This window comes from Doryrhamphus excisus, unplaced genomic scaffold (genome assembly GCF_037039965.1).
Source record: "Doryrhamphus excisus strain RoL-2023G ecotype Guam unplaced genomic scaffold, RoL_Dexc_Guam_v1.1 HiC_scaffold_24, whole genome shotgun sequence".
NCBI classification, from domain to species: Eukaryota; Metazoa; Chordata; class Actinopteri; order Syngnathiformes; family Syngnathidae; genus Doryrhamphus; species Doryrhamphus excisus.
The window spans coordinates 7,836,483-7,864,181 of NW_027621862.1; the positions used below are offsets into that span (position 1 = coordinate 7,836,483).

Sequence of the window (27,699 nt, forward strand, 5' to 3'; positions counted from 1 at the left end):
TCTGCAAAGGTCTGGTGAAACACAGAAGTACTGCTTGAAAATATTTAAAATATTTATATAAAAAATTTGCAAAAGCGCTGCCAGGATTATAGATTAAGAGATGACGGAATGCTTTTATGTTAAAAGGAATCAAGTCAAACCCCATCAACTGGTAAGCAGCGGCCCGTAAGAGAAGACACTGTATACTGTTGTGATTTTTTGACAGACATGTCTAGTAAACAGGAGATCCTGGGTTCAAATCCCAGCAGTGCCTTCTCTGTGTTTCATCAGCTCCTATGCTGTTATTTAAAAGAAATGTTGTTCTTGTTCTGTTGAATAAATACCCATCATTTCTGATGTCATATGTAGTATACATGTCACATGTACTGCAATGCTCCCTACAAAGACAATACCCTTGTGTATTTGGACATTTGCAGGTTTAAGAAAACAGACCACTTTGGCCAAATATCTTCTGGACAAAAGAGTGGTCAGACAAGACAAAGTTTGAGCCAGTCACCTGAACATTAGACTTATGATCTGAGTGTCCGGGATTCAAGTCCCTGTTCAGGTGACCAGTGATAGGGTCTGAGGTCCACTTGCAAACGCCTCCTTTTTGCCCACAAAATACAAGGGCAACAGGACAATCCCTTGGTACTTTATGGAAACGATGTGAGGTGCCTGGCTTTTAACTAGAAGTGGAAAGACTTGTGTAGCCCCTCACACAAACCATGTGTCTTCCTCCCATGCACATGTTGCCAGCTGATCCTTGACATCAGCAAAAGGTTGGTTCTAGGACAATGGGGTCACCTGCCCCCATTGGTCGTTTCCAGTGGGTTGTCGCCGTTTTGTTGTTCCAGGAGCACATAAAGAAGAGAGGCCAGTACGGGGGGGGGGGGGGGGGGGGCGAACCCATGACCTTGGCGTTATTAGCATCCCCAGGCTGACCAACTGAGCTAACCGGGATAGCAGCAGAGAGCTGCTGGAATGACAAGGCACTACGAAACGCGTATCGGGCGGCGCCTCTCCGACCCACACGTCGGCTCCAAATCCCACCTCCTGGGGCTCTTCCGGCACCACTCCTCTCTCCCTGCTCCAGCAGCGGAGAGCCGGCTGACGACATTGGGAGTGTCGTCCCCATGCAACTGGGAGCCAGTCGCCTTTCGTCAGTGGAGAGGAGTCACCGTCTACGCCTGTGGCTGTGCCTGTACTGTGGGAGTCCTACACACAATTTCCCGCTGTCCAGTTCGCCAAGCACGCCAACGCTCTTCCTCCACCAGGGACATTTCCCAGCTGCTGGCACTGCCCGCTCCAACCACACCGGCTGCGTCATCCGCTTTGGTGGGCCGACTTCAGGTGGAAGGTACGATATCCTGGGCGGGAGAAGCTTCTCCTACCACAGCATTAATTGACTCTGGGGCGGACGAGAGCTTCATTGATAGCGGACTGGTCAGTTCTCTTAACATTCCTACTGTTGAGCTTGTCCCCCACAAGAATGGCTGCTTGCTAGAATTCAGAATGACACCTGAAACGTAACAGACCGGACCACCCGAGAGTTAAGGTGGACAGCACTTAGTGAAACCTGACTGCAGTCATGCTGTTGTCAGCATGTTTGGCTGTGAACTGAGAGGTTGGTGGTTCGAGCCCACCCAGGGACTCTCAATTCACGCATGTGTTGGCCTTTGGACTCCCTCCCTTGTATGAACATTTTTTCCCCATTGGCGAACTGTTTTTGCGTTGGTGCCAGATGCACTGCTGGTGCTGTGGCTAAGCTGGTCAAAGTGCCTGTCTCGTAAACAGGAGATCCTGGGTTCAAATCCCAGCAGTGTCTGGGTGCTTGGTCAGTGAAACTTTGGCAGCTGATTTCTGAACCATGTACTTCTTTTTGTCACTTGCCCTTCAAGAACGAATTGACATTGCATCCACAGCTGACATGATTGTTATGGATCCCATTACGCCAGAAGGTGCTTGAATCCAAAGAGTATGACATTGTGATGTGTTGTCGTTCAGGATGCGACAATCAGGATGCGACACAGACGTCAGACAAGCAAAGAGACTCGCCTGCCACGCGGGCATGATTACCATTACCATCTATCAGGGATGGCAACTGAATTAGGAATCAATGCCAGAAACCTGCCACAGGATTTCAGATAATGTTTTGATGCAGACTGGTCATGATGCCTCTGATTAATTAAATTAATTAATCATTCATTCTTTCATTTTCTACCGCTTTTTCCTCACGCGGGTCACGGGGGATGCTGGAGCCTATCCCAGCTGTTAAAATTAATTAAACCATTACCTGTGAGAGGTAAGGTACACCATTGCACTAAACATTGATAGAATAGTTAGTAATGGAGTTAGTAGTGAACAACTAACAATGCTTGTGGGGATTTTTTTTGGTTTTGGACATCTTTCAGATAAATAAGCATGCAAACTGACCCGGGAACATCATGGCTGTTCCTGACAAATGAACATAACAGGAGGGTTAAGATGACTACACTTCCAAAGTTCTCAGCTAGGACTGAACCTCTCGCTCCTTTGTTCCCTGAGAAACTAGGTTGGCTGTGGAATTGATCAAACATCAAGAAGACCACATCAATTAAAAAAAAATTAAAAAGTGATATCTTGGCCGAAAAAGGCCCAGTTAGCCGGTTAGCTGAGTGGGGAGCGCATGAGACTCTTAATCTCAGGGTCGTGGGTTCGAGCCCCACATTGGGCGGTTCAGCTCTTTTGGTGATACAGACCTGGTAGACCCAAATGAGTAGTGAGGGTGTGCTGGGAACGTCTGGCAGAGTCTCCCGTTCGTCGAGTCTTCAACTCTCACCTCTGGCAGAGCTGGACAGCCTCAAGGTCCAAAAGTGTTAAGGCAGTCCCATAGTGTCCCCACATCATGCCATGTGTCTATTTGCCTTGAGACATGAGTAAATTAGCTTAAATGCTAACATGCTAATGGTCATCATGTTAGCACCAAGCAAGAGAGTCCTTTTTCAGTCGAGTCTAAAAGTGGGGGCAATGTGAAGCTGTGTCTGTGCCACCTACTATGTTGCTGTGTCCCTGGTCCAGTGTGGGGAATGGGGAGTCAGTGGGGAATACAGTCCGTTGATGAGGATAAGCGGGATGGATTTCAGTGGTTAAAGTCTCCAGCTACCATGAAAACGGTCATGGGCCACGAGCCTGTTCTGAATTCCCCTTTGGCCAATCGACACCACATCAGCTCAGCAGCAGTCCTCGTTAGTATAGTGGACAGTATCTCCGCCTGTCACGTGGAAGACCGGGGTTCGATTCCCCGACGGGGAGTTCCTCTTTTGTATGTCACAATGTCACGTCGAACCTTGAGTCGGGTTGCACAGCGGTAGCGTGCTGGGCCCATAACCCAGAGGTTGATGGATCGAAACCATCCTCTGCTATGGCTTTGGTCTTTAGGTGTCCTTTGAAGAGCTTGCAGATGTATTGTCTTTGTTACTTAGCTGACCTGGTCTAGTAAAGATATGCCTTTATTCGTCCCTCAGTGGGGAAATTTGTATTGCACAGCAGCAAGAGTACAGTCAGTTAAGCAGTACAAAATACACAATATAGAAAAATAAACAATATAAACAACCCAAGTATTAACAGAAATCAACAGTTTTTCCCAGAGTTATATGCAATACAGTATGTAGATAATATGAAACCAGATGAGATATATGACCAGTCTATACACTGAGATCCTGTTAGAGAGTTAATATGAGGCATTATGGAAATACTTCACATAGAACTTAGTATATTGCATTAGAGCCCATAATATTGCACATGGAGGATTATCAGATATTGCACAGTGAATGGGGTCTGGAGTAACTATACTGACTAAAAGCAAGTATTACACAGATGTACATAGCAGTGTAGAAGTCTATTGTGAGCGGTGCTGGTTGTACAGCCTGACAGCTGCAGGAAGAAAAGACCTGCGATATCGCTCCTTCACACACTTGGGGTGAAGCAGTCTATCGCTGAAGGAGCTCTCAAGTGCTGTCAAAGTGTCCTGCAGGGGGTGGGAGTCGTTCTCCAACATGGATGACAGCTTAGCCAACATCCTCCTCTCTCCCACCACCTCCACTGGGTCAAGAGGGCAACCCAGTGCAGAGCTGGCCTTCCTGATGATCTTATCCAGTCTCTTCCTATCCGCAGCCGAAATGCTGCTGCCCCAGCAGACCACTCCCTGGAAAATGGCTGAAGCCACAACAGAGTCATAGAACGTCTTGAGGAGTGCCCCTTGCACTCCAAAAGACCTCAGTCTCCTGAGCAGATAGAGTCTGCTCATGCCCTTCCTGTAAAGTGCTTCCGTGTGATGAGTCCAGTCCAGTCTATTGTTGAGATGAACACCCAGGTACTTGTAAGATGTCACCATCTCAATGTCGATTCCCTGAATGTTCACTGGTGTTGGAGGAGAGTGGATGCGCCTGCGGAAATCCACCACCAGCTCTCTGGTTTTCCCCGTGTTGATCTGGAGGCAGTTCCGCTGGCACCAATCCACAAAGTCCCGTGTCAGTCCTCTGTACTCCAAGTCGTCCCCATCTGTGATGAGGCCAACAATTGCAGAGTCGTCAGAGAACTTCTGCAGGTGGCAGGTTGGTGTGTTGTAGGAGAAGTCTGCTGTGTAGAGGGTGAAAAGGAACGGAGCCAGGACCGTTCCCTGCGGAGCCCCCGTACTGCAGACAACCGTGTCGGACACACAGTCCCGTGTCCTCACATACTGTGGACGGTTGGTGAGGTAGTCCAGTATCCACGATGTGAGGTGCAGGTCCACCCCTGTGTGCTCCAGCTTGTCCCTCAGAAGTGCTGGCTGGATGGTGTTGAACGCACTGGAAAAATCAAAGAACATGATTCTCACCGTGCTCCCAGGTTTCTCCAGGTGAGAGAGCGCTCTGTGCTGGAGGAAGATGACGGCGTCGTCCACCCCAGTGCCAGGTTGATAGGCAAACTGAAGCGGGTCCATCGAAGGACCCACCAGGGGGCGGAGATGGTCAAGGATCAGCCGCTCCAGGGTCTTCATCAGGTGTGATGTAAGTGCCACCGGCCTGTAGCTGCTGAGGTCCTTGGGGTGCGGCGTCTTGGGGACAGGAACCACGCAGGATGTCTTCCACAGCTGTGGCACCCTCCCCAGCTTCAGGCTCAGGTTGAAGATGTGCTCAACAATCCCGCACAGCTCGTCCGCGCAGGACTTCAGGAGCCTGGAGCTGATGCCGTCTGGTCCCGCCGCCTTCCTCGCCTTGGTTTTCCGGAGCTGGTTTCTCACCTGGGATGTTGTGAGGGTCAGGTTGGAGCAGGGGCCCTGTGTGAGGGGGGAGGTTGGTGAGGAGGTTGAGCTGATGAGGTGAGAAGTGGTGGGGGGTGGCTGTGTGCAGGAGGGGGAGGTGGGGGTAGGGCTGTCCACTCGAGGTGTCGATGGGGGGAGTTTCGGCAGGAGTTTCGGCAGAAGGTGCTGGGCTGGGGGATGGGCAGATGGTTGATCGAACCTGTTGAAAAAAAGATTTAGATCGTTAGCCCGCGCCTGGTCCCCAGCAGCCTGGGAGTCGGGCCCCTTGTGGCCAGAGATGGTTTTCAGGCCTCTCCAGACTCCTCTGACGTTGTTCTGCTGCAGCTGTTCCTCCATCTTTTTCCTGTAGCAGTCCTTCCCTTCCCTGATTTTCCTCCTCAGCTCCTTCTGCACAGCCTTCAGCTCTTCCCTATTTCCTGACTTAAAGACCCTCTTCTTCTCCTTTAGGAGAGCCTTTATGTCCGGATTAATCCACGGTTTGTTGTTGGAGAAACACCGTACAGTCCTGGTGGGTACAGTGTTTTCCACACAGAAGTTTATGTAGTCTGTGACGCAGTCAGTGAGACTGTCTATATCGTCCCCATGAGGATGGCAGAGTTCCTCCCACACTGTTGTGTTGAAACAGTCCTTCAGAGCCTCATCGGCTTCATCAGACCATCTCTTCACTGTGCGGGACACAGCTGGCAGCCTGCGTACCAGGGGTTTGTACACAGGCTGGAGATGAACCAGGTTGTGGTCTGATCTACCCAGGGGAGGAAGTGCTGTTGAGGTGTATGCCTCCTTGGTGTTGGCATAACACAAGTCCAGTGTTTTTTTGTCTCTGGTGCAGCAGGTGACATACTGGGTGAAGGTGGGCAGGGTGGAGGATGGAGAAACGTGGTTGAAATCACCTGAGAGAAGAAGGAGAGCCTGCGGATGTTGTGTCTGTAACCGGCCCACGGCAGAGTGGATGACGTCACAGGCCGCGTCGGCGTTAGCAGAGGGGGGAATGTACGCCGCTATCACGATAACGTGCGAGAATTCCCGCGGCAGATAGTACGGTCTCATGCTAACGGCTAACAGTTCAATGTCTTTGCTGCAGAGTTGCTCTTTAATAGTGTGCCCAGAGTTACACCATCTATCATTCACAAACACTGCCAGCCCGCCTCCTTTCCTCTTACCGCTCTCCTTTGTCCTGTACGCCCGCAGTAGTGTGAATCCGTGTAGTGTAGCGATCGTGTCTGGGGTCCGTGTATCCAGCCACGTTTCTGTAAACAACATGACGCTACACTCCCGGAACTGCCTCTGATGCCGGGTCAGCGCCGCTAGCTCGTCCATCTTATTGGGGAGAGATCTTACGTTCCCCATGATGATGGACGGGAGAACTGGTCTGTATCTCCTCCTCTTGTCGCGGCATTGGGCTCCGGCACGGCTTCCCCGTCTTCTCCTCTTTACCTCCCGGGGAACCTCGAGCCTCTTGTGGGGCAGCGCCGCTGTGTTGCGGAGCGCCAACAGCTGGTCCCTACTGTAAACAATAGAGTTTCGGCGTGCGGTCGAAAACATCGTCGAAAAAATTATATGAGAAATGCCAGCTCAACACTGTCACTATGGTGGACAGTTGAACTGAGCAATTACTAAGCAGATCCTTTTTAAGAATAACCTAGAAAAAGAATGAAAAGACAGAATAAAGAAGAAAAGAACTCAGCGAGGAGCGAGAGCTGCTGTAGCAGGCTGCCACCAGAGCGGCGCCTATTGCGAGAGTTCACGCTTCCTTTACTGCTGTTCTCGATGCATTTACTGCTCTTGAGTGCATTCACATGCCATTGCGGGACATTGAAGCATCGTGAAACACCGCAACTGTCCTCATTAGTCCATTGTCACTCTTATGGACTTGAAGAATCCCAGCCAGTTTCCGTTCGTTTCGGGGAACCTCCTCCTCTTTGACGATCACCACATCTCCAACTTGCATGTTTCTTCTTGGCGTATGCCATCTTTGTCTCAGAGCAATGTTGGTCTGATACTCCTTCCACCATTTGTTCCAGAACTATTCCGACAAATATTGCAATTATCTCCATCTCATTTTAGTATACAAGTCCATCCATCCACCCATTTTCCTCCGCTTATCCAGGTCCAGGTCGCGGGGGGCAGCAGTCTTAGTAGGGAAGCCCAGATTTCCCGGTCCCCGGCCACCTCCTCCAGCTCCACCGGGAGGACACCGAGGTGTTACCAGGCCAGCTGTGAGACATAATCCCTCCAGCGTGTCCTAGGTCTGCCCCGGGGCCTTTTCCCGGCTGGGTATGCCCGGAACACCTCACCAGGGAGGCGTCCGGGAGGCATCCGGACTAGATGCCCGAGCCACCTCAACTGACTCCTCTCGATGTGAAGGAGAAGCGGCTCTACTCTGAGCCCTCCCGGATGACTGAGCTCCTCACCCTATCTCTTAGGGTGAGTCCAGCTACCCTACGGAGGAAACTCATTTCAGCCGCCTGTATCCGAGATGTCCTTCTTTCGGTCATGACCCAAAGAGGGACTGGACCTTGTTCCACTCTGGAGTTGCTGCAGGGGAGAGGCAGCGAGCTGGTGTAGGCTTATCAATAGACCCCCGGCCTCGTGCCTCTGTGTTGGAGTCAGCCCTGGTGAACGAGAGGGTAATTTCTCTCCGCCTTCGGGCTGGGGAAAAGGTCCTAACTGTCATGTGTGCGTACGCGCCAAATGGCAGTTCGGAGTACCCGGTCTTTTTGGAGTCCTGGTGACTCTGTTGTTCTACTGGGAGACTTCAATGCCCATATGGGCAATGACAGTGTGACCTGGAGGGCCGTGATTGGGAGGAACGGCCTCCCTGATCTGAACCCGGGAGGTGTGATGTTATTGGACTTCTGTGCGAACCACAGTTTGTCCATAACTAACACCATGTTCGAACATAGGGATGTCCATAAGTGCACTTGGCACCAGGACACCCTAGGCTGCAGGTCTATGATCGACATTGTAGTCGTGTCATCAGACCTGCGTCCGCATGTTCTGGACAGGCGGGTGAAGAGAGGGGCTGAGCTGTCAACTGATCACCACCCGGTGATGAGTTGGGTTAGATGGCGGGGGAGGATGCTGGACAGACCTGGTAGACCCAAACGAGTAGTGAGGGTGTGCTGGGAACGTCTGGCAGAGTCTCCCGTTCGTCGAGTCTTCAACTCTCACCTCTGGCAGAGCTTCACCTGCATCCCGGGGGAGGACCGGGATATTGAGTCCGAATGGGCCATATTCCGTGCCTCCATTGCTGAGGTGCCTGACCGGAGCTGCGGCCGCAAGGCGGTCGGTGCCAGTCAGGTGGACACCAGAAGTCAGGGCCGCCATCAAGCTGAAGAAGGAGTCCTATCCAGCATTGATGGCTTGTGGGACTCCGGAAGCAGCTGACAGGTACTGTCAGGCCAAACGGTTCGCGGCTTCGGCGCTTGTCCAGGCAAAAACTCGGGTGTGGGAGGAATTCGGTGAGGCCATGGAGCACGACTTTCGGTCGGCCTCGAAGGGGTTCTGGCAAACCGTCCGGCGCCTCTGAAAAGGGAAGCAGTGCCCAGTCCACACAGTTTACAGTGGAGACGGGGCCTGCTGACCTCGACTGGGGATTTGTTTTGGTGAAGTAGGTGCAGACACATCGATTAAAAAATTAAAATACAAAATATACAGAATGCAGTATAAATATATGTACGCAGTCTGTTTTTATTTGTTATTCCGGAAGTGCAGTCTGATTGTTTTTCCTAAGAGTCAAAACTGAGCATTAATTTAACGCATATAAAGTGTCAAAGTGGCAGGGTGAGGCAGAGGTGGGGTGTGAACAGTGTCAGGGGGGTTCCGGGCCTTGTTGATGAGGCTGACAGCAGACGGGAAGAAACTGTTCTTGTGGCGTGAGGTTTTGGTCCTGATGGACCACTGCCTCCTCTCAAAGAGACTGTGTCTGGGGTAAAAAAAAAAACTAGCATGAGTAAATTAGCTTAAATGCTAACATGCTAATGGTCATCATGTTAGCACCAAGCAAGAGAGTCCTTTTTCAGTCGAGTCTAAAAGTGGGGGCAATGTGAAGCTGTGTCTGTGCCACCTACTATGTTGCTGTGTCCCTGGTCCAGTGTGTTCCCATCTTGGGTTGGAATGTCGCCATGCTGGTAACGGGTGGGGAATACAGTCCGTTGATGAGGATAAGCGGGATGGATTTCAGTGGTTAAAGTCTCCAGCTGCCATGAAAACGGTCATGGGCCACAAGCCTGTTCTGAATTCCCCTTTGGCCAATCGACACCACATCAGCTCAGCAGCAGTCCTTGTTAGTATAGTGGACAGTATCTCCACCTGTCACGTGGAAGACCGGGGTTCGATTCCCCGACGGGGATTTCCTCTTTTGTATGTCACAATGTCACGTTGAACCTTGAGTCGGGTTGCGGTTGCAACAACCAGTCCGGTTAAACAAACCCTTCTCATTAGAACAAAACCTTTCTTAATTTTCTTCTCAAGGTGTTCAGGTGTCTTGTACAATCTGACGGTCTTTTGCTGCCAAATCATTCCAGTCGTGGATAACGGAGCTGACCAGGAAAATGCCAGCTGTGGGTTTTCAACCAGAGCCTCCTGAACGTAAGGAACCTTAATCTGGCGCCTTCGATCACTCATCCTCCCAACCTAAAATGGTGCCCTGATCAGGAAAAAAAAACTGTGACCTTGTGAGGTTCACTGACAACAGAGGACACTCAAAAGGAGCCGCACGATATTGATAAGGGAGGTCTGAATTTAATTGATTTAGTCTTGAAGAAACAGGCACTGAGACTAAACGTGCTCAGAAAATTTCTGGATCCAGATTGTCGGGCTCCCTGGAAGGAGTTTTTCCTGAAGGATCTGGGTGTATTAAATAATTTTGGTGTGTTTAATCTTTGTCTGTTTCCCCCCAGCCCAGTGCTCGGGGTCCTCCCGAACTTTGTAAGGGAAGCCTTACAGGCGTGGGCCGCTTTGAGGCCTTTTGCTGTGGCAGTTCCTGGTTCATGGATTGATTTGTGTAAAATGCCTCTCCGATTCAATCCAGACCTCCTCTCTTCTCCCTCCAAAGAGAGGACAAAGATGATGGGAGAGTCGATGGAGAGAGCTGGGTGAACAGTTGTAAAGGATATTTTTTCACCTTTTGGGGATTGGAACATTGACTTTGTCCGTAGAAAATTTGTTATGTCGAGAGTGGTGTTTAGAAGAAAATCAGTTTTGGTGTTGTTAAACTCATTTAAAGAGCACCTGTTCAGATGGTGGGGCACCCTGCTAACAGGTGGCAAACCTCCTGATGTGGGCTTCGCCCCCCTTGATTGACCCTGAAAACGTCCGATCTCAGAAGCTAAGCAGGGGCGGGCCTGGTTAGTACATGGATGGAATACAAGGACAATACAAGGGAATACAAGGGCAACAGGACAATCCCTTGGTACTTCATGGAAACGATGTGAGGTGCCTTTTAACTAGAAGTGGAAAGACTTGTGTAGCCCCTCACACAAACAATGTGTCTTCCTCCCATGCACATGTTGCCAGCTGATCCTTGACATCAGCAATATTTTGGTTCTAGGACAATGGGGTCCCCTGCCCGCATTGGTCTTTTCCAAGCGGTAACAGTGGCCGAGAGGTTAAGGCGTTGGACTCGCAATCCAATGGGGTTTCCCCGCACAAGTTCAAATCCTGTCTGTGACGCTTTGTTTGGGCATTTGTTGGTACTGTTGGTTATGAGGGCCGGGGTGTTGTCCTTTCGTGGTCCGCATTCTCTACACTGGTGGTCTGAATTTTGGGTAGAAGATAATGGGGTCCACTGTCCCCATTGATCTGCTTCTTGCAGTCTCGGTGGCCGAGAGGTTTGTTGCGACTCTGCTTTTGACATGCTGTTTTCAGCGGCCTTGTCAAATGTGTTTCACAGGTGGGTGGGTGGGTGGTGTGATGTTGGATATGGGGGCCAGTGGGTTGTCGCCGTTTTGTTGTTCCTGGAGCACATAAAGAAGAGTGGCCAGTACGGGGGGTTGAACCCATGACCTTGGCGTTATTAGCACCACACGCTAAGCAACTGAGCTAACCGGGATAGCGGCAGAGAGCTGCTGGAATGACGAGGCGCTACGAAACGCGTATCGGGCGGAGCCGCTCCGACCCACACGTCGGCTCCAAATCCCACCTCCCGGGGCTCTTCCGGCACCACTCCTCCCTCCCTGCTCCAGCAGTGGAGCGCCATCTGACGACATCGGGAGTGTCGTCCCCATGCAACTGGGAGCCAGTCGCCTTTCGTCAGCGGAGAGGAGTCACTGTCTACGCCTGTGGCTGTGCCTGTACTGTGGGAGTCCTACACACAATTTCCCGCTGTCCAGTTCGCCCAGCACGCCAACGCTCTTCCTCCGCCAGGGATATTCCCCAGCTGCTGGCACTGCCCGCTCCAACCACACCGGCTGCGTCATCCGCTTTGGTGGGCCGACTTCAGGTGGAAAGTACGATATCCTGGGCGGGGGAAGCTTCTCCTACCACAGCATTAATTGAGTCTGGTGCGGATGAGAACTTCATTGATAGCGGACTGGTCAGTTCTCTTAACATTCCTACTGTTGAGCTTGTCCCCCACAAGAATGTCTGCTCGCTAAATGAACATCACCTGGCATGCATTGCGCATCAGAGGTGCACCATATCCTTGGTGCTGTCGGGTAACCACCACAAGATCACTAATTTTTTTCTTATGCCCTCTCGCTCAGCTCTGTTAGTACTCGGCCTCACCTGGCATCCCGTGCGTGTGTTGTGATGTTTTGTCATTCAGCGCCACTTTGCAGCGGCACATCCACAATTTAATTTGTTCTCCGACAGTGTTTCCCAATATGGCATTGGTGGTTCAGTGGTAGAATTCTTGCTTGCCAAGCGGGAGGCCCGGGTCCGATTCCTGGCCAATGCAGTATATCTCAGCTTATACCTTTCTTTATAGCTCATGTTGAAAAAGTACAAAGGCTCTTTTCCTGCGAAAGGGCAGAATTCAGAATGACACCTGAAACGTAACAGACCGGACCACCCGAGAGTTAAGGTGGACAGCACTTATTGAAACCTTACTGCAGTCATGCTGTTGTAGTCTCTGTCACGCAATTGGTCGCACGTTTGGCTGTTAACTGAGAGGTTGGTAGTTCGAGCCCACCCAGGGACTCTCAATCCACACATGTGTAGGACTTTGGACTCCCTCCCTTGTATGAACATTTTTCCCCATTGGCGAACTGTTTTTGTGTTGGTGCCAGATGCACTGCTGGCACTGTGGCTAAGCTGGTCAAAGTGCCTGTCTAGTAAACAGGAGATCCTGGGTTCAAATCCCAGCAGTGCCTGGGTGCTTGGTCAGTGAAACTTTGGCAGCTGATTTCTGAACCATGTACTTCTTTTTGTCACTTGCCCTTCAAGAATGAATTGACGTTGCATCCACAGCTGACATGATTGTTGTGGATCCCATTACACCAGAAGGTGCTTGAATCCAAAGAGTATGACATTGTGATGTGTTGTCATTCAGCGCCACTTTGCAGAGGCTCATCCACTTGACAGTTGATTTTTTTTCTCTTACACTGTGTCCCCACGTGGCATTGGTGGTTCACATTTGCCGCACATTTGGGTGCGACACAGACTTCAGACAAGCAAAGAGACTCGCCTGCCACGCAGGCATGATTACCATTACCATTACCATCTATCAGGGATGGCAACTGAATTAAGAATCAATGCCAGAAACCTGCCACAGGATTTCAGATAATGTTTTGATGCAGACTGGTCATGATGCTTCTGAAGTTCACCAAAGCAGACCTGACTAAAGGTGACTACACTTCCAAAGTTCCCAGTGATGACTGAACCTCTCGCTCCTTGTGTTCCCTGAGAAACTCGGTCAGCTGCGGAATTGACGTACTCCAGCAAAGGAACCAAAATAGTTATGAGACTGAACCTTCTCTGTCAACGCTGTGATGGCAGGGGAATTAGCTCAAATGGTAGAGAGCTCGCTTTGCATGCGAGAGGGAGCGGAATCGATGCCCACATTCTCCAAGAAGTCAAGTGCGTTTTTGTAGAAGAGATGTTGGGATCGGAAATGAGTCCAGGATCTGTCCCTCAGCATCAGACAAATACCCCAAACCTAATCCTGGCTACGTTCTCTGGACTAGTCTCTTGTCATGTAATAGTGAATAAACCCAGTCCTTGATTTATTGTTCCCAAGTACCAAACACTAATCTGAGCCCCAATTTCTATGCCAAATACAGTATAGGTCTAACCCTAAACCCAGTCCACACTCCCTTCTCCAGTTGAGCACCTTATCTTCTTGTGTAGTACTTACCAGAAACTCAAGTCTATCATTTATTGACGGGTTTTATTCGTATTTATGTCGTCAGTCGCTTCAGAATGACAGCAGTTGGCAGATAGCGCTTATGAATGACCCTAACCGTTCGACCGAGGACCAAGACAAATCCCATCTCCACTCAAAACCTGTCCAAATGTCAGTTACCTGACTGGGAGCACCAATATCTTTTTATTAATAAAATAAATTTGATTAGAGATCAGATGATAGATATTGATGGTAGACTGTCAGATAAAGAACAATATTGTGTAGGATAAACTGTAGTTTTCAATTTAAGAGGATAAGTGTAGATGAGGTAGGAAAACTTGCATTCCATTAAAAGCGATAAGCCATGTGGTATTGATAATTTGGATGGTAGGTTACTGAGGGCGGCAGCAAAGTTGATTCAGGAGCCCATATGCCATATCTTCAATTTAATTATTGAGAATGGCGTTTACCCACAGTCCTGGAAGATCGCAAAGGTGCTAGGTCGAAAAGGTTTACTTAAACAAGTTATCCCTTGTGTGCACGGCCACCTCCTTGGCCTTCTCGGTGTTGAGGATGAAGGAGCAGAAATCTTCTGGCATACTGTACTTGACCACAGAAGGAGGATAAAGGAAGTAGATGTAACATTTCAGGGAAGGAGCCTCCCTTCACCCGCCTGAACAGGGACTTGAACCCTGGACCCTCAGATTAAAAGTCTGATGCTCTACCAACTGAGCTATCCAGGCCTTTGTTGAATGAGGACAACTCACAAGGTCAAATCTTCTGGCATACTGTACTTGACCTTGCAGAGAGGAGAGCTTCTTCTCTGGCTCTCAACAAAGGCGGTCGCATCTTTCCCCTCTCCTCCCTATCCCTTATCTTCCCTGCTTTGTTGTCCCCTGTCCATCCTGTCGATGGAGTTTGACTTGATTCTTTGTCACGCAGTCTGAAATTGGCAAACTGAGAAATTCTGATTGAGTGACCAATGCAGTCTGTCTATTTTAATACATTTCGTCTCAACTCATGTTGAAAAAGGACAGAGCCATTTCCGTGAGAGCACAAGACCCCTGGATTGTACCCAAAAATACTTTGCGTTCATCAAAGAGTAAAGCTGGTGTCCTGGTTTGCAATGTTGTTTGATTGTTACACCAGAAGGTGCGAGTCACATCCAAAACAAAGGGCATGCTGGAAGCATAGCATGTATTAGTATGGCTTCAACTGAACAGAAGTTGGCAGGGTGTGAGTCTGTGGCGGTCAGCGCGCTCAGCTGTTAACTGGGAGGCTGGTGGTTTGAGCCCACCCAGGGACGTTCTCTGGGTGCATCAGTGTCAGTGTTCATTCATGTTTGCGCTCCACTCTTGCACAGCACTTGTGTGGTTCCCAATTGGCAAACTGTGTGTCAATGTGCCCTACAAAGACAATACCCTTGTGTATTTGAACATTTGCAGGTTTAAGAAATCAGACCACATTAGCCAAATATCTTCTGGACAAAAGAGTGGTCAGACAAGACAAAGTTTGAGCCAGTCACCTGAACATTAGACTTTTGATCTGAGTGTCCGGGATTCAAGTCCCTGTTCAGGTGACCAGTGATAGGGTCTGAGGTCCACTTGCAAACGCCTCCTTTTTGCCCACAAAATACAAGGGCAACAGGACAATCCCTTGGTACTTTATGGAAACGATGTGAGGTGCCTGGCTTTTAACTAGAAGTGGAAAGACTTGTGTAGCCCCTCACACAAACCATGTGTCTTCCTCCCATGCACATGTTGCCAGGTGATCCTTGACATCAGCAAAGTTTTGTCATTCAGCGCCACTTTGCAGAGGCACATCCACTCGACAATTTAATTTGTTCTCCGACAGGGCTTCCCAACGTGGCATTGGTGGTTCAGTGGTAGAATTCTCGCTTGCCAAGCGGGAGGCCCGGGTCCGATTCCCGGCCAATGCAGTATATCTCAGCTTTTACCTTTCTTTAGAGCTCATGTTGAAAAAGTACAAAGGCTCTTTTCTTGCGAAAGGGCAGAATTCAAAGGGACCTGGTGATTCACCCATGCCACAGAGGAGAGAGAGGAGAAAGGAAAAAATAAAAGAAAGAAGAGCAAGTGTACAAGAGGTCGAACAACTGATAGATGTAGGGGAGAGAGATAACACGACACAAACAGACGGATCAAGGAGGGAAGTGGAACCGAGTTGTTTCATGGATGACACACATGGGGAAGACCTGGATACGACGCCCACGTTACCTCCGATAGGTAGTGGAAGAAGAGTCGACATATACACAGAGATGATGGAAGAACAGAATATGGAATTGGAATTAGAGGATACAGAGAGCACTCCGGATTCGGAATCAGCGAGAGAGGAAGACACTCAGGAATCCGAGGAAGAAGAGGATTGTGCACCCACCCCGGAATGGCCGAGACATGCAAATACCAACCGAAAAAACACACAATGGGAAATGACAGTCAACAAACGGTGGTTGATTTTGGGAGACTCGAATCTGTCCAGGTTCCCACAACACACTCTCCCGGATTTGCAGATAGATACCTTCCCGGGGGCCACATTTTGCAATGCCGAACTATTGATGGCGAAGGCGAAGGTGGTGGGGATAGTGGAGAAAGTAGTGTTGTCAGCTGGAATCAACTGCAAAGACAAAAATGTCAGGGCCACAGCCTGCAAACAATTGCAGGGTGCGTTCAAGGAAGCCAAGAAACGGTTTCCACATGCAGATATCTGGATCCCGTTGATCAACTTCTCCACCGACCTCCAGGAAGAGCATCAGGGGGTACTGTTGCAGATGAACGAGCATATTTCCCAGCATATGCCCTTCATCCCCCTACTGCCGGAGGGGCATTTTGAGACAGTGAGGGATTGCATTCACTGGATCGATTTGACAGCATTACACATGCTGGAAAATTGGATCGATTATTTAAACTTGTGTCCCCCTTAAACCTTGAAGGGAGGGGGATACCGGAGACACAGCCCAGAGGGGCGGAGAATGTAGTGGTTTTGACCAAGGATTTCTACCCTACGGAGGCACACTTAAAATTATTAGGCAAGGGGTTGACATTCGTACCTACAATTGACTTATACAAAAATCGAAAAATTCAAAGGAAATTGGACGTACAGGATTACCACCGGAAATGTAGAATTATGGAATATTTTGATGGTAGGGCGGAGCAGGAACGACGACCGTTCTCGGGGCCGTCCACTTGGTTGCCACCCCCGGAAATGATGTCACCGGAACTAAAAGCACTGATTGAGGGTGACCAAAAAGATCTGGCACGTTTCGGATGGACATGACAAGAGAGACCAAATATCCCCCAGGCCGAGGTAAAGGCGTTAAGGGAATTGATGTCTCACAAACATAATAATAAAACCGGCAGATAAAGGAAGTTTGGTAGTAATTATGGGACGAGAACAATACATTCAAGAAGTTTATCGACAATTAAAGGATCAGGAATACTATAAAAAATTAGACGGCCTGATTTATTTGGAAACCATCCTAATGGTTCAAAGAATTATGATGGAATTGTATTGAAAAAAAATTATTACGGCCAAACTAAGAAATTATCTAATTGGAACCGGGGAACCGAGGGCAAGGAGATTTTATATTTTACCCAAAATTCATAAAAAGCCAGAACAATGGAATCTGCCGTTTGTGACTCCACCAGGCAGGCCTATCGTTTCTGATTGCGGAAGCGAGACCTACGGAACAGCGCAATATATTGACCATTTTTTTAACCCTTTATCGACCAAACACCCGGCGTATGTCAAAGACACTTATCATTTCATCGAATTAGTTAAAAACTTTAAAATCCCAGTGAATTAATTTTTCTTTTCCCTTGACGTTAACAACATGTACACGAACGTAGACACGAAAGCCGGACTATCAGCAGTCAAATACATATTTAATAAATACCCAGATAGGAGAAGACCGGACGAGGCCATTTTGGAATTATTGGAAATAAATTTAACCCGGAACGACTTTGAATTCAACTCTGAACTTTATTTGCAAATTAAGGGAACGGCGATGGGGAAAAGGTTCTCCCCTGCATATGAAAACTTTTATATGGCCACGTGGGAGGAGGAGGCCTTAGGAAAATGCCCGATACGGCCGTACACTATTTAAGGTATTTGGACGATATATGGGGCATTTGGTCGGGATCAAGGGAAGACTTTCTAAAATTCATAGACATTCTAAATTTAGACAATCCCTCCATAAAATTAAAATACAAAATCAATGACAATTCAATCAATTTTTTGGACACCACGGTGTATAAGGGACCCAAATTCTGGACAAACAATACATTGGACATTAAAGTTTTCTTTAAAGAAACGGACATGCACGCACTTCTGTTCAAGAATAGTTTTCACCCAAAACATACCTTTAGAGGCATAGTTAAATCCCAACTGTTACGATTTGACCGTATTTGTACACAGGAGGAGGATTTTTGGGAAACAGTAAGGATTCTATTTAAGACATTAAGACAAAGAGGGCATAGAAGGCCAATGTTGCAACATTGTCTGAAGACTTTCAGGGACAGAACAAGAAAGTATGATACAAGAGGCATCCCGATAATTACCTTTTTTTCCACGGCAAGTAGGGTAATCACCTCAATAATAAAGAAAAACTACAAAGAGAAAATTGGGAACATGGATGCCTGGTCAAGATATACCCCCATCAGAGCCTACACAAAAAACACAAAAGCCTCAGATATATGTTGGTCAACACAAGACTAAAGCCATTCCGGAAAGACAGCAAGGAACCCGCACTTTGGGGACATCCAATTGTGTATATGTATTATTTTGTGCGAGATGTAAAAAACAATATGTCGGCGAGACCAAAAATTCATTCAAAACCAGAATGTGGCAACATAGATATAATATTAAAAACAAAAAAGCAATGGATAAGCCATTGGTTCGGCATTTTGGACGACATGGGTTAAGGGAAATCCGAGTTGCGGGGTTGCAAAGTAATTTGGGATGGGAAGACAGGGATAGAAAAAGGGCAGAAAGGAATTGGATTCAGAATCTGGGGACTAAAATGCCGGGGGGACTAAACAAAGCTTAAAAGGAAGAAAGGGTGGGAAGGAAGGTGGATGAACGGGAGGAGGAATGTGGGCCCTAGCCCCAACCCCTAACCCTAACCCTAACCCTATCCACAACCCCAACCCTACCCCCAACCCTACCCCTAACCCTAACCCTACCCCCACTCCCAACCCTAATCCCAACCCCAACCCCAACCCCAACCCTAACCCAACTAACCCTAACCCTAACCCTAACCTAACCCTAACCCTAACCCTAACCCTAACCCTAACTAACCCTACCCCCAACCCCAACCTAACCCTACCCCCAACCCCAACCCTAAGCCTAACCCTTTTTTTTTTTTGCTTATTTTATGTGTGTTGTCTATAGACTCTATCCACGTATACATCGGCATTACACCACTACACCCGACAGGACCTTGTGGGCATCGGCTACCGACACAAACTGGCAGTTTGCAGAGACTTTCATCGTCGACACAACATCCCAGACGAACTAGCGAGACCACCGGGCGCTCCGTGGATTGTTGTCGGGTCTGGAAAGAGACGCAGGCGGCGTCGGGAGCGCAAGCAGAAGCGGGGTCGCAGGTCCGGCCTACTGCTACGGCTACAAAACAACCCACATACTAAGCCACCCCTGCCCAGTCTGTATCTCACCAACGCCAGATCCATTACCCACAAAACGGACGACCTGGAGTTACAGCTCGTGGGAAACCGCTACATTCGTGACTGTTGTGTCCTAATCATCACAGAGACCTGGCTCAAACCGACGATCCCCGATGCTAGCGTGCAGCTAGCTGCACTGAAAAGAGAAGCTCTCCAATTTCGTTGTACATCTTGTATAATGACAATAAAGGCCATTCCATTCCATTCATGGGGAAAGGGAAGGAAGGAAAAAGGGATGGATGAGTTAAAATGCAAGTTAAACAAGTTTGATTTAGACACCTTAAAGTTTGAGCGCAAGTTGGAAGTGCCTCACTTTGTATTTTGCTTTCGTTGGATCAACACCAGCTGCATTAGTTGAGTGAATTGATTAGTGGTGTGTTTGCCTGAAGAAGGCCCATTACAGCCGAAACGTCGCAAGGACACACCAACCAAGCCTGTTAAGGTCTCCTTTTGTTTCAGAACTTTGTTTACTTGTTTGTTTGTTTGTTTGCTTGTTTGTTTGTGTGTTTGTTTACTTGTTTATTTTAGTCTTTAAAATTAAAAAATGTCCCAAAAAATTAAAACATTCATATAAAAATCAAGAAAAAATCACAAAACATAAAAAATAATAAAAATATATATACAAATTCATACCCAGTGTACCATCATGGACCCAAGGGAGGGGGGTTGGACACTGGTACAGCACGGGAGAAGTCGTGCCCGTGCCCACAGGAGGGACACATGACCGCAAAGGGCCATCTCCCAGTCCCGACAGGGGGGAGGTCCCAACTGGAGGGGGGCCAGAGTATTCTCTACTGCCCCCCCAATAGAGGGGACAGGGGGGCTCAGCCCTACACGCCTAAGCCTAACCCCTAACCCTAACCCTAACCCTAACCTAGCCCTAACCCTAGCCCTTGACCCTGCCCTCGCCCTAGCCCTAACCCTAACCCTAACCCTAACCCTAACCCTAACCCTAACCCTAACCCTAACCCCTTACCCTAACCCTAACCCTAACCCCTTACCCTAACCCTAACCTCCAAATTAAAGGGACGGCCTTGGGCAAAAAATTCGCCCCAGCGTACGCCAATATCTTTATGGCCAATTGGGAGGAGGAAGTGCTCGCAAAATGTCAGAAAAAACCCATGCATTATTGGAGATATCTTGATGACATCTGGGGAATGTGGACCGGATCAAGAGAGGAATTTGAAAAATTTGTGGATAATTTGAACTCTCACGATCCTTCGATCAAACTTAAATACAAATTGGACCCAAACTCAATTGATTTCCTGGACACAATCGTCTATAAAGGACCTATATTCGAAAGGAACCAGAGCTTAGACATTGAAGTACATTTCAAAATCACAGACACACATGCCCTATTGTTCAAGTCAAGTCTGCACCCCAAACATACATTCAGGGGAATCGTGAAGTCACAGCTCATCCGGTTCAAATGGATTTTTACCCAACAAACAGATTTTAAGGAAGCCGTGAAGACCCTCTTCGGGGCGCTACGAAAAAGGGGATATACGAGATCTTTTCTGAGACAGATTTTCAAAACATTCCAAATAGAAAAAGAAAGGGACCACAAGAAAATAATTCCCCTAATAACTTCATTTTCAACAACTAGCCAAATTATTAATAGAAAATTAAAAAACAACTTTGCAGAATTGATAGGAAATCAGGACATAATCCCAAATTCTAAAACAATTTCATCGCAGAGGAGGAATAAAAATCAAAAGATATTTTGGTCAGGGCAAAAATACAATCATTGACAAGGGAGAAACCCCACAGCCTAGGAGACAAATTTTGTAGATTAAAATATGTCCGAAATAGGACGGATAAAACCCTAATTCATATCCCACAAAAATGTAGTCCACGGTCTTCTAATTGTGTCTACCTGATATTCTGTACGAGATCCGGAAAACAATATGTGGGTGAGACCAGGAACTCAATTGGTACCCGCATGACACAACATAAATTTAACATTAGGAACAAGAAAGATGTCCATAAACCGGTTACGGAACATTTCCTGTCTCATGGTTGGGACTCCGTGAGGGTTGCAGGACTTGAGAGGAACTTGATCTGGACCGAGGAGCAGAGGAAGAATGCTGAAAGAAGATGGAATTACCTGCTACAGACAAGGAGCCCCCTAGGATTGAATCGAACGTATGCGGAATAAAAACAACTGAATTCTTGAATCCAAAAATAATTGTAATTCACAAACAATTAGATAGAGCAAAATCAACAATTACTTCAAATAAGATACAATTAGATTGAACAAAAACAACTGAATTCATGTACAATTAGAATGATTTATGATACCTCTCAAATCACCGCTACCCTGTTCCCCATGTCCAAGACTTTTCGGCACACCTTGTGGGCTGCACCATCTTTTTGATGGTTGATTTGGCGCGGGGCTACCGCCAGGTGTCCGTACATCCCGCCGACATCCCAAAGACGGCCGTCATTACACCTGGGCTGTTCGAATTTCTCCGGATGCCGTTTGGACTCAAGAACGCGGCCCAGTCCTTCCAGCGCCTCATGCACTCTGTGCTCAGAGACATGCCGTCCGTTTTCGTGTATTTGGGCGATGTCCTGGTGGCTTGTCCGCCTAAACAAGAGCACCTGTGTCACCTCCGAGAGCTGTTTTCGAGACTCTACAAGAATGGACTGATCATTAATCCAGCAAAGTGCGTCTTCGGTGTCCCCTCGGTCAAATTCTTGGGGCACCTCGTCAGCGCAGATGATTCTGCGCCACTGCAGGCATTGTCGGCTGAGCTGGTGTACGGGCAGGTCTTGCATGTCCCCAGGGACTTCATTCTGGACGCCACCGCACCCTGGTCCGCTGCCCTACAGAGGTCCACCCTGCAGGAGGCTTTGGACACCTTTAAACCCATCCCTGCATCACACCACGGCACGGTGGACCCACATGTTCCCACTGCCCTGGGCACGGCACGTTTTGTGTTTGTCCGCCACGACGCGCACCGTGGGCCTTTACGCCCACCCTATGACGGACCATACAGGGTGCTGGAGCACGGCAACAAGTATTTTGTTTTGGACATGGGTGGCCGACGGGAGACTGTCTCGGTGGACCGGCTGAAGGTTGCGCTGGTGGACGACACCCAACCCCTGACACTGGCGGAGCCCCCTCACTGGGGTAGGCCCCCGCTCTTTGGCAAGGCGCCCCCTGCTGGGCCAGGCGTGCCGACCCCCGCATGGAAAATTTTGTCCCCTTCACCACACCCTTCTCCCCTGCCGCAAGTAGTGCGCACACGGCAGGGCCGTGCGGTTGTCCCTGCACGCACCGACAATTTTGACTATGGGTGAATTCTGTGGGGGCTTGTGTAGTGGTAGGTTACCGGGACATAATTCACCCCAGAACGCTCGATAGGGGAGGGTTTGCCACCCGGAGGGGTGGGCGCAAGGGACGGGGGTTTTCCACTTTCTGTTGTGGTTGAGAGACGGATGTCACGCCCTGTGTGGGTTCGTGCGTGACAGTCTGTCTATGTTCCCTGTCTGGGCTATGGTTTCCCTTTTGAACACTCTGGTTTTGTATTGGACTTCCTGTTTTGCCGCCTCTGCCTTTGTTGCCATAGCCACCCACACCTGTCCCTAAGTTGTGCTGTCTATTTAGTTCAGGTGTGTGCTTCTCCTTTTGTTGGATCATTGTTAGTTTGTCCTACTGCTACCTGAGTTTCCTTTTTCTGCTGCTGCTATTATAGCGAAAATAAATATTATTTACCTGCAATTGGTCTTGCTCTCTTCATCCTGGGGTCGCACCGCAACACAGACATGCCGTACCGTGACAGAATGATCCAACCAAGTGACGACGACCTTGCGGAGAGCGATTTTTGGACCTGGAAGCTCCTGAAGGCCAACGAGGACGAGGAGATGGCGATGCCACCATGGGAGATGGAGGACTTGGTGCGCGGTTCGGACGACATGTTCGTCGCTACAGCGTGGCTGTATCCCGGACCCACCGACGACGCTCCAAACCCTTTGCGACGCCGACGCAAGCTGCAGCGCCACAGAGTGACGCCTAGCTTGTCTTCCCCTCCACGCCAAGTCGAGGTGCACCCGCCCTCATGCCCTGCCGGCTTCGACGAACCCGACGACGATCTCGCAGAGCTCGACGAATGGAACCGGCAGTTCTTCAAGGCGATGGAGCAGGAATGTGCAAGGTACACGCCGCAGGAGCTGGAGACCATGGTGTGGGGGCCGGACGGCACCCTAGTGCCCATGGCGTCGGTGTTCCCGGTAGCCGCTGCACACCCTCCGACGCGGCGGCATCGCCGGCGCACGGCACATCGCCAAGAGGTGTGGCCGCCCTCTTCCGCCTTGCCATGTCACGCCACGGCACAGCTCAACCCTCTCGCTGTTGCCGAGTCGCAGCCCGTCGTGCATTCCCCGATGGCTTCCGTGCCAAGTAGCGAGGCGCCCCAGATTCCTCCAGTGCCCAAGCCACGCAGCCCCAGGTGTTTCCAAGACCCGGCTCCCGTGCCAAGCTGCGTGGCCTCTCAGATTCCTCCAGTGCCCAAGCCATGCAGCCCCAGGTGTTTCCTAGACTCGGCTCCCGTGCCAAGCTGCGTGGCCTCTCAGATTCTTCCAGTGCCCAAGCCAAGCAGCCCCAGGTGTTTCCAAGACCCGGCTCCCGTGCCAAGCTGCGTGGCGTCACAGATTCCTCCAGTGCCCAAGCCATGCAGCCCCAGGTGTTTCCTAGACTCAGCTCCCGTGCCAAGCTGCGTGGCCTCTCAGATTCTTCCAGTGCCCAAGCCACGCAGCCCCAGGTGTTTCCAAGACCCGGCTCCCGTGCCAAGCTGTGCGGCGTCCCTGATCCCGCCCGTGCCCAAGCCACGCAGCTTCAAGCCCAAACAAGTGGCTGCGGCCGGGACTGCTGACCTGGAAGAGCCAGTGACCCTCCTCCAAGCCTCCCTCCTCCCTTCCCTGGTTTCGGCTCCCTCTGATGACAGCGTCTGGGATCCGCCTTCGAGAGGGGGGGCTAGTACCACCTGCTGGGCTATGCTGGAAGCACAGCCCAGCCCGCCAATGGAAAGGGAGGATGGCGCCACCTGCTGAGGGAGTGAGGGGGCACAGCCCACTCCACCTGCAAGACGAGGAGCAGGGCTTGCTGGAGCAGATGGAGAGGCTCTGGCATGGACGACGCCTGCTGCTTCAGCGTCTCCGCGTCAGGGCCGGACGCCTGCTTCTTCGCCGTCTCCGCGTCAGGGCCGGACGCCTGCTTCTTCGCCGTCTCCGCGTCAGAGCCGGACGCCGCCTACCTTTAGACTTTCTGCCGGGGCCTAGATTCTGCACCCAGGGAGCCCCCCTGAGGATGCCTACCTCGCGCTTGGTCGAGGGCGCCCCCCGGAGGGTGTTTACCGACCCGACCATTCCCTCCATCATGTGGAGGGGTCTTGCTGGCTCCGCCGGGCCTGCTGCTCCGGCCGGCCCCAAGAAGGGTCCCGTCGGCGACCCACCTCCGGTCCCCCCACCACCCATCCCTCTTTGAGAATTGTTTTGGACGTCTAGGATCCATCCTTGAGGGGGGTGTACTGTCACGCCCTGTGTGGGTTCCTGCGTGACAGTCTGTCTATGTTCCCTGTCTGGGCTATGGTTTCCCTTTTGAACACTCTGGTTTTGTATTGGACTTCCTGTTTTGCCGCCTCTGCCTTTGTTGCCATAGCCACCCACACCTGTCCCTAATTTGTGCTGTCTATTTAGTTCACGTGTGTGCTTCTCCTTTTGTTGGATCATTGTTAATTTGTCCTACTGCCTTTTTCTGCTGCTGCTATTATAGCGAAAATAAATATTATTTACCTGCTATTGGTCCTGCTCTCTGCATCCTGGGGTCGCACCGCAACACAGACATGCTGTACCGTGACAACGGGGCTTTCATGTCTTACGTAGCAAAAGGTGCAAGTTAATGTTTGCAAGAAAAATAAAGTTTTCTCCCAAATGACACTCCGCCTCAGACTCCAGTTTTTCGGCGCTTCAATATATATATATATATATATATATATATATACATATGTGTATATATAGAACTTTTCCTGCAAAGACATGCAATACAAAGTGCTTTACAGAATTGAAAAAATTACCACAATTAAAAGGAAAAAACAAAGAAACAAAAGAAAGCCCCTCCTTCCTATATACATATGTATATATATAACAATAACAATTAATACCCGGTGTACCAACATGGACCCAAGGGAGGGGGGTTGGACACTGGTGCAGCACGGGAGGCGTCATGCCCGTGCTCGCAAGAGGGATGTACGATGGCAGAGGGCCGTCTCCCAGTCCCGACAGGGCGGAGGTCCAAACTGGAGGGGGGCCAGAGCATTTTCTGCTGTCCCCCCGAATAGAGGGGGCAGGGGGGCTCAGCCCTACGCGCTTAACCCTAACCCTAACATTTGCTTTATGCTTTTGTTTGGGACTTATAACACCAAGTCGAAGGTCTGGAGGAACCCAAAATTTTAATTTGAACTCTAAAGCTGAATTTGCTCATTGGAAAAACCTATATAAACTGGAAAAATTGACAAGAATACACACATTTGGAAACAAGACTTTATTGGACATATGCTGGTTGGGGGAAACAAAAGACACACCCTAACCCTAACCCTAAAAATCCCCAGAATGAAGTCACACGAGTGCCACACAGACCGACTCCTTGAGACAACCAGAGTACATTCTCTGAATTTGGACACAGGTCCAGTGGCTGGGTTTGTTGCGGGCGACCTGATGAGACCACCACTTAGCATGTGGCATGTGTGAGAGACTCGTCCGGGCGAGACCGGTCCAATTCATACTTACCTGGCAGGGGAGATACCATGATCAAGAAGGTGGTTCACCCAGGGCGAGGCTCAGCCTTTGCACCTGGGTTGAGCTGACCTCTGCGAATTCCCCAATTGTGGGAATCTCGACTGCATAATTTGTGATAGTGGGGGACTGCGTTCGCGCTCTCCCCTGATCCCGTGTTTAAAACAAGAGGCAGGTGCAGCGCCGTGCCGAGCTCCTTGGCTTGCGAGTGCAGCCGGACTCGAACAAGAAACGACCAGCCCAGCACTACCAACGCTTGCTGGAAAGGTCTGCCCGTCCGCGGGAGACAACCAACCAACCAACCAACCAGCCGAGAGGCCGATCTGCTCTCAGTCAGGAAACCTCAATGTAAAACGGCAACCAGGCGGAGAAAGGGGCGTCGGCCAAGCGCCTCCACTTTACCAGCACACCGGAACCACTGGCCACAGTGGACGAGGTGGCCGTCAGAAACAACCGTCCAACTCAAGCGGAAGCGGCTCAAATTGCTGTTGTCGCTCTCAGCGGCCTTCCCAGCCGCAGAGGCAACTGCTTCGGATCTTTATGTCCAAGGAAGGCAAGCAGCGACACCCAAGATGGAAGCCACAACATTGTGGTTCATGGTAAACCTACCCGCACAGGCCAGCTCCTGCACTTTGAGTTCCTTCGCCCACTGGAACCCGAGCCAGAAGCTGTCAGAAGCGCAAACAAGAGAGCAGAAAATACCGGGTCACTCGCTCACCGAGGGGGCAGACGCACAAGTTACAGGCTCTGACCGCCTGTGGCTATCCCACGTGGGTTTTTTTTTCTTTTTTTGTCATATCCAACACACAAAGGGCCACCAAACCCAACCCTGAGAAGCCAAACGGAAGACGGAAAAGCCCCTTATGCCACTGGTTTGTGGAGGAAACTTGGAAGGCCTCCACCAGACAAGATCATTGTGTCAGATTCCATCCAGCAGTTGATCAATGCGACACTCACAGGGCCCCGGGAAGCGCGCACGAAACCTGAGAATCAGGAGCCGGTGGGAGACTGCAGGAGGCAAGGCTGACAAAAAGTGGCTGACACCCTCTGGAGACCGGCTGCTGCGAGGGAAGTGGGGTCCACGGAGTGTGCAGACACAGTGCCCCGCTATCACGAGCCATTTCCTCTGCAGAACTACTGCTCAGGGGGCACCAAACGTGAGCACGTTCTGTGCATTTCTTTCAGCACCATCCACAAGATGCACCCTGCCAGAGTCTGCTGTTGCTGTTTACACAAGAAGGATTAGTGCACCGTTCCTGGAAGCGCTGCAATACCAGGTCGATGCGTGGAGCGGATGGCGCAAGCCCCAATCGCAGCTCCCTGTTCCAAAAAGCAATTTAATATTTAGTCCCCTGTTGGAGGACGTATCAGATATTAAACTGATAAGAACAGATACTACACTTGATCTTAGCCAAAAGGCCGAGAAGCGATGCCAGAGGGCGCTCGTAGGGGAGGAGGGCACTTCTGGCATGACAAGCTAAAGGACCGGTTGCACGCATGTTGGAATAAAATGTAGACGGAACAAACATAGCGTCAGTTATCACCTTTATATCCATTCACTTAGACAATAGAAAGTGTTTGAATGTGCTGAAGAAGAAATGTTCCCGTGACCCTGATCAGAGACCCCCAGCGAGCCCCAGGTCCTGGAGGTGCCTGAA

General features: G+C 49.9%; 8 non-coding genes across 8 annotated transcripts; 6 read left to right on the forward strand and 2 right to left on the reverse strand.

Annotated features, from left to right (window-relative positions):
• Positions 1 to 1,733: 1,733 nt before the first annotated feature.
• On the forward strand, positions 1,734 to 1,807 carry trnat-cgu (transfer RNA threonine (anticodon CGU)). The gene has a single exon. It is a non-coding gene; the product is annotated as a tRNA-Thr (tRNA).
• A 1,394-nt stretch (positions 1,808 to 3,201) lies between these two features.
• On the forward strand, positions 3,202 to 3,273 carry trnad-guc (transfer RNA aspartic acid (anticodon GUC)). Its single transcript has one exon. It is a non-coding gene; the product is annotated as a tRNA-Asp (tRNA).
• Positions 3,274 to 10,854: 7,581 nt separating this feature from the next.
• On the forward strand, positions 10,855 to 10,936 carry trnaa-cgc (transfer RNA alanine (anticodon CGC)). The gene has a single exon. It is a non-coding gene; the product is annotated as a tRNA-Ala (tRNA).
• A 1,566-nt stretch (positions 10,937 to 12,502) lies between these two features.
• Positions 12,503 to 12,576, forward strand: trnat-agu (transfer RNA threonine (anticodon AGU)). Its single transcript has one exon. It is a non-coding gene; the product is annotated as a tRNA-Thr (tRNA).
• Positions 12,577 to 14,217: 1,641 nt separating this feature from the next.
• On the reverse strand, positions 14,218 to 14,290 carry trnak-uuu (transfer RNA lysine (anticodon UUU)). The gene has a single exon. It is a non-coding gene; the product is annotated as a tRNA-Lys (tRNA).
• A 1,125-nt stretch (positions 14,291 to 15,415) lies between these two features.
• On the forward strand, positions 15,416 to 15,486 carry trnag-gcc (transfer RNA glycine (anticodon GCC)). Its single transcript has one exon. It is a non-coding gene; the product is annotated as a tRNA-Gly (tRNA).
• Positions 15,487 to 26,027: 10,541 nt separating this feature from the next.
• On the forward strand, positions 26,028 to 26,191 carry LOC144896951 (U1 spliceosomal RNA). Its single transcript, XR_013626533.1, has one exon. It is a non-coding gene; the product is annotated as a U1 spliceosomal RNA (small nuclear RNA).
• A 1,090-nt stretch (positions 26,192 to 27,281) lies between these two features.
• LOC144896992 (U2 spliceosomal RNA) lies at positions 27,282 to 27,472 on the reverse strand. Its single transcript, XR_013626572.1, has one exon. It is a non-coding gene; the product is annotated as a U2 spliceosomal RNA (small nuclear RNA).
• Positions 27,473 to 27,699: the final 227 nt, after the last annotated feature.